This window comes from Hydra vulgaris, chromosome 03 (assembly GCF_038396675.1).
Source record: "Hydra vulgaris chromosome 03, alternate assembly HydraT2T_AEP".
In the NCBI taxonomy this organism is placed as follows: Eukaryota; Metazoa; Cnidaria; class Hydrozoa; order Anthoathecata; family Hydridae; genus Hydra; species Hydra vulgaris.
The window spans coordinates 59,849,698-59,856,676 of NC_088922.1; the positions used below are offsets into that span (position 1 = coordinate 59,849,698).

Here is a 6,979-nt window from a genome sequence, read left to right on the forward strand (position 1 = left end):
GTTATCATCGTACCGGTTTTGACAATGCTTTGAACTTTTTAATTTAATTCTTTAAAAAGTGTATCAGTATTTTTTTTTTTACCTCACGAAAAATGTTTTGGTTTCTGCTAAAAATTTTTATTTTTTTCTCTTTGAAATTATTACTTCGTATAGATATATTCTTTAAAAAAGAGTTTCTATAACATAAAATCAAACCGATAGAGCTAACTTATTTGACATAACTAGGAACCGTGACCCGTTTTTTGTGTCCTCTATTGGATTTTAAATAAACTTTAATGAGGGGTTAAAAAAATTATTTTATAAATCTTTTGTTAAAACCTTAATATTCCTAAAACACCGGAAGTAATATTACGCAACTATCATCTGTGTTAAAATTAAATAAGTATAATTTTAAAGTATAGTAAATTTATCGTTTGCCAAAAGCCAAGAGTTTTAAATTAATTGATTTTCTGCTAAAATTCATTGATTGATGTAAGAAGACCAAATTAAAGACAAGTTTAGATATAGTCCGCGGTAGTTTTGCAATGGACATTTATTATGCACAAGCGCATTACGTAAAAATAAATTGTGTATTTAAAACAGTTTTTCCACTAGCCTCAAGAACGGAGAATTTAGAGATATTTTCAATCTTTCATATATTTTTTTATAAACTTAAATTTTTGTAATTGACAAAATCAAAAGTTAAAAAAATATGTCACACCCGAAGCTTTAATTCATCTGTAAAGTTGACCGAGATTTCATTGCGATTTTTCTACCATTTTTATTCCTAAATGAAACCTACAAAGATTTATTTTTGAAATATAGTATTATATAGTATTAGAAAGAATAAAAGTTAAGCTATAATATCTAACGCAGTATTTTTACCAGCCATTTTTTAACATAAAGTTATGCAGCTTAGAAGTTGGATAATATTTCGATATTTTTTACTTATCGTAAAACAATAGGGCTGACTTATTTCGACAATATCTTAAAGTAACTTTATACAAACATATAAAATATTTGACATTAACTATATAATTTTATTATGGAAAATCATTTTATTATACGTAAAATATAAAATTTATTATGCAGTTTACTTTCTTCGAGGGATGATCAGAGGTTTTAATGACTTTGCCATTATGCTATTTCTTATGAAATGGTCTCTCATTATACTTTCTAATTTTCGTATACCAGACATGCTCGAGCATACTCTTTCAGTATTATTAAATTCTGCATGAATACTCTCACCACCTTGTTCCCCATATAATCCAAGACCCCTATGTGCTCGAAAATACTCCCATGTGGTTCTTTAACATATGCATTTTGAGAGTTATTGATTCTTTTGGTCAAGTGCTTCAAAAAAACTTCATTAGTTCACATACTGCTATTTCTACAAAAGAAACTTAATTAGTAAATGTAAATAAACAATGGATAAATTTGTCTTTAAACAATATTTATTAAATATTTCTTACAATAATCGATAAACTTACCAAAACTATTGATTTTTTCTTCTCTGAATAAACGACATGAGTTCATTTCATTGTGACACTTAGAATAGTTTAAAAAAAATATATTGAATTTTCTTTGTATGTTAATTGCCTCTACATGAATTGAATGTTCATGATATTTTGTATGACTAAAAACTACTTGGGGAATCGAATCACATTACATTTTTATGTTATCAACCTAAAAAATGAAACAAAAATTTTATTTCATGAAAATACAGATTTACATTTTCATACCGTACCTTCAACATTTTATGAACATGATTTCCAATGAACGAGCAACTAAGATATGCTTGACGTTGCACTCCACACGACTGTAAAACAGACTCAATTCCTTTCATTATTGGTCTAATTCCTTCTAATAATTCAACTTTATAGCATTCTGCAATTTGCGCCTCCTTAAAAATTAGATATAATTATTGTACAAAAAATCCAGATAATACACTCCGTAAAATAAAAAAAACAATGCTTTAAAAATAAACCATTATTTCCAGTACTTTTTAATAGATACCTTTTCTATTCTCTTTGACAGTGGAAATTTTAACAGTGCAATCCTCTCTGTGTACATTAACTGCAAGTAATCTGAATTTTCAGGGTTTTTACTTCAATGTACTTCAATGACACTTGTATTTTGAATAATAAGAATTTTGTTATTTTTATCATCAATGGCATATTTTACCTGGTATATCTCTAACTGCTTTTTAACATATTTGTCAAATTCACTTGAGTCAAGACGTTTATCATTTATTGCAAGAAATCCAGCTAGTTTGATATTAAGAAGATGATATTCAGGTTCTAACATGTCAAAGAATTTTAGAAATATTCCCAATGTGGAGAGCTTGTATTGCTATCTGTCAAATGATTTATGGCAATCCCATAATAGTATATATATATATATATATATATATATATATATATATATATATATATATATATATATATATATATATATATATATATATATATATATATATATATATATATATATATATATATATATATATATATATATATATATATATATATATATATATATATATATATATATATATGTATATATATATATATATATATATATATATATTTATATATATATATATATATTTTTATATATATATATACATATATATATATCCAAACCTATTCAATTGGTATATCAAACAATGGTTCATCAATTACATTGATGAATTTGCATTTTTAATTTTGCCTCCGTCATTTTTGAATCGTTCATAATCTGATTTCATAGTTTGAAGCGTTCTTAAATTGATTTGTTGATTCCGATCTTCATTATTCATTTGCATTGCACTTAATGTAATCTCACACAATAAGCAGCAATGACGAACTGTTAAATAAAATAGTTATTACATAATTTTCATATTCTTGTTACAAACAAGTTATTTAACTTATATAACTTTTCCAATTTCATTTTTAGTAATTTAATTTAGAATACAAGCTTAGTGAATACAAAACTTAAGACTAACCAGTTGTTTTTGTGATGCCAGACAGATAGCACACAGGAATACATAATGACCAAATATAAACACACGCAAACTCTTTTCCCTAAAACTACAATTTATTAAAATTGATTTAAAATATTTTTTATTTCAAGCAATTTTTTTATAAATTAAAGAGCAAATAAATTTTGCTTTTCGATTTATAAAAAAAATCCTAATATAATTGCTAGAATCAACGTTTAACGTTAAACATTTAACGTCGTTTTGTTTTCGTTTTTAAAATAATTTTAATTAGTTACTAGGCTTTTCTGAATTTGAAAGAGCGCGTTCTCAAAATGCACGCGTTCATTGTAGAAAGATCTATCAAGAGATTTTAAACTTTTTACCTTTTGAAATTTAATTATTATTTATTAGCTTAGAAATATTACATAAAAAATCATATTAAGATAAATAATTATCGTTAAGATCATATTATAACTAGCAGAAAGCAACCCGTAATACGGGTTACGGTCGGTCTGTTACTTAATTTATAGTGGCTGTTTTCCACAATTTAAAGTTGCGAAACCTTAACTAATACCCTGTAAGAAAAACGTCTTCAAATTAAAAAATTAAACTATCTGTAAAATTAAAATAAATTAATTTACCAATTATTTAATGTTATTTGAGTAATTTACAACTGACATTGGTCTACAATGGTTCGGCCATACGCCGAACGGTTCGGCCATATGTGTACGGCCGAACCATTTTCCTAGACATTACTAAGTTCAACACAATACGTTTTTAGTTACTGACACAAAATAATAACACTTCATCATGCCTTAAATTGACGAAAGATTAAAGCTAAATTCTTGTTATATTTTTTATAACATGAACTTTAATTAATAAGATTAATATGAAGTGAACGTAATTTATTTATGAGTTATTAATTTTTTGGTATACCCTTGATACATGTTTCTTTAAAAAAAGAAATTGTCTTTAAAACGATAAATGCACACAACTAAATAAATTTATTATAAATAACTAAGCAATTCAGTACAAATACGTTTCAAACAAAAAAAAGTCGATTTACAATCAAACATGTGTATATTCGTGGAGCGATTTTCATAGCAAAAAAAAAAGAGTTTAAAAACCAATATTACTGAGACACGAATCAATGTCTATTAATTATAAGCTAAAAGTAAAAAAATATTTTTTGATTTTGATGAGATCTTGAGGTTCCTCTTTGGAATTTAAATTCTTGACAGGTCCTAATATTTTTGAATTTTTTTTTCTAAACCATATCAACCTTGGACTCAAAAAAAGCAGAAAAAAATGCTTGTTTCATAAATAATAATTTTTATTAGAAAAAAACTTTTTGTGAAAAAAATACTTGCAAAAATGTACCTTAAAACCCCCGTTTTGATGAGGACGGGGGTTTTTGATGAAAAAAACAACTCTACTTTTTTAATTTTAATTTTTTAATAAAAACAAATATTATTTTCAAAATCAGTATATTATTTTGCTTCTTTTAAGTATCAAGTTGATATAGTTTAGAAAAAAAAAATTTAAACAATATTAGGACCCATCAAAAATTTAGAATCCAAAGAGGAACCTCAAGAACTCATCTAAACTAAAAAAAAAAAGAGTAAGGTTCTTTTTTCACCAAAAGATATTGATTTGCTGCTCAGGCAAATCAAATTTCAAAAATTTTCAAAATCGCTCTATGTGTATTACAAATTGTAAAAAATATGTAAACTTTGATCTTTTATATTGCATTAATGCGTCATATGACAAACCTAAAATAAAAATTGTAACAGATAAGTAGACATAAAAGAAAAACAAAACAAAACAAAAAAACAACTGGAATTCAATTTACCTGATTTTCGGTAGCCTGTTGTCATACTTAAACTGCTGTCATGATGCAACTTGTCGGTGTTGTTTTATGACGTTATTTCACGTTGGCTTTTAGTAAACTTTAGTTATATTTAAAAGACATTACAATAGATTTAAAATATTTTAATTAAAAAGAAAAAAAAAAAATGCTTCAAGGAGCCAAACTAAAAACATTAAAGATAAAAAATCAAATAGATATAAATAAATTGCATTTATATAGCTAAATAGTCTTGCCTTATAGTAAATTTTAAAAGCAGTGTTTTCAATAAATTAAACTACCAATTAATTATTTTTAACAAATAGAATGTAGCATCCATTTTTAACAAATAGAATCTAGCATCCAAAATGTGACAACTGACTTGGACTACTGAATGTACAGATATAAATGCTTTATTTAACTATACTAATCACATAATTTATACTTAGTTTTTTTTCCAACTCTCCTAAAAGAAAAAAGAAAATAAAGCTTTAGTACTTGAAGTTTTAAAACTCCAGTTACAGTACAAATAAACAAATTCCTATTAACAATTATTTTAATAGCAAAAACACTGACTTATTTCAGTCTTCAATTCTGTGTCTAAACAATAAAATCACTTAAATGTATAGACTTTAAAATATCTACTTAACTTTTTAAAAATAAATTCACTAAACTAATGTAACTAATACCTTTATTAGCTCTCTCTTGATCAACTAAAGAAAATAAATTTTAATTAATCTAACTTGAGGTAAAATAATAAGAAGCTGTCTTACTGAGAATTTTAAATTTCTTCTCTATTATTGACTATATAATTTTAAGTATTACCTTAGTTAAGCCCAAGAACTATAACTTCTTGGGCTTATTGTATAAAAATATAAAAACCTACTGTTTTACTTTTAAGTCAACAACAATGTTTTAAAAAACATTTTAGTTACTTTATAAAAAAATAAAAATCCTTATAAACATACTACCTCTCTCTTCATTGTTGTCAACTAAACAGAAAAACAAACAAACAACTGATAGTAAATTTTCCCTTTGGTAGTAGGTTATTAAATAGATTAAATAGATCTATAATCTGCTCTAACAGTCTACAACATTATCATTAAACTATAACTCTTTTCGACAACCAGGTGTAATTTAACATTGACATATTTTTTTTCAAATGACAAAAATTATTAAAGTACATTATATAAACATAGAACAAATGTAGTGATAGTGGATTTAATCCAAAAATAGAAAGAACCTTTAGAAAAAAGCTTACTGCTTTTAAATCTACAAAAATTTCCAACTTACATTTTTTTATCTACATTTATCTATAATAAAATATGAATTAATGATTTACCATTATTTAAAGTTGATCCAGAAGCAACTAAAATAAATTATCAAATAAAAAGTTTATTTATATAATCTTGACGATAATGTTGAAATAAACAATTTTTATTGCTTGAAAAGTTAAGTAACAAATGTAATTCAAGTATATTAAAATAAATGTACGAAGTTACCTGTTGTGGCTGGTGCAACTGAAGTTATAACAAAATAAAAAAATATTAAATAAAAAAGCTATTTTATCTATCTTATCTATTTTATCCTGATGATTATGTTTAAATAAACAATATTTATTGAATCTTTTTAAAATAAATTAAAAAACATTACTATTTGCTGTAAAATAAAATAAAAGACATTACTACCACTTGCACCAACTGATGATGCTACCACACCTAAATGACAAAATTTATTAAAATATTTAAAACATATTCAATGCTTTAAAAGAATATTCAAAAGAAGTTTTTTAAATCTACAAAATCTAAGTCCTTACTGAGTTCTACCTGTCTGTCTAAAAATAAAAATTGAGATAAAATTGTATACAATAAAATTGCTAATGCTACATTTGTACTCAAATAAAATCTAAATGATAAAACTTACTTAAGTCGCTGTCAGCTAGCCTGTCTAAAAAAAAATTTGTGTTCTCATTAATCCTAATCTATAATCTATAAATAAACTTACTAATATAAACGATAAATAAACTTGAACTAATATAAACTATAAATAAACTACTATATACTATATAAACTAATATAAACTATAAATAAACAAATATAACTATGTTACTAATATAAACTATAAATAAACTACTATATACTATATACTTGCTAAAAAGGCCTTCAGCTCCTTCTAACTGCTCTAAAAAAATG

At 24.4% G+C, this 6,979-nt stretch overlaps 1 long non-coding RNA gene across 1 annotated transcript; it reads right to left on the reverse strand.

Annotated features, from left to right (window-relative positions):
* Positions 1-4,501: 4,501 nt before the first annotated feature.
* On the reverse strand, positions 4,502-6,321 carry LOC136077799 (uncharacterized). Its single transcript, XR_010637291.1, has 4 exons — positions 6,290-6,321; positions 6,130-6,156; positions 4,794-5,779; positions 4,502-4,713 (listed from the first exon to the last, which is right to left on the reverse strand). It is a non-coding gene; the product is annotated as an uncharacterized LOC136077799 (long non-coding RNA).
* Positions 6,322-6,979: the final 658 nt, after the last annotated feature.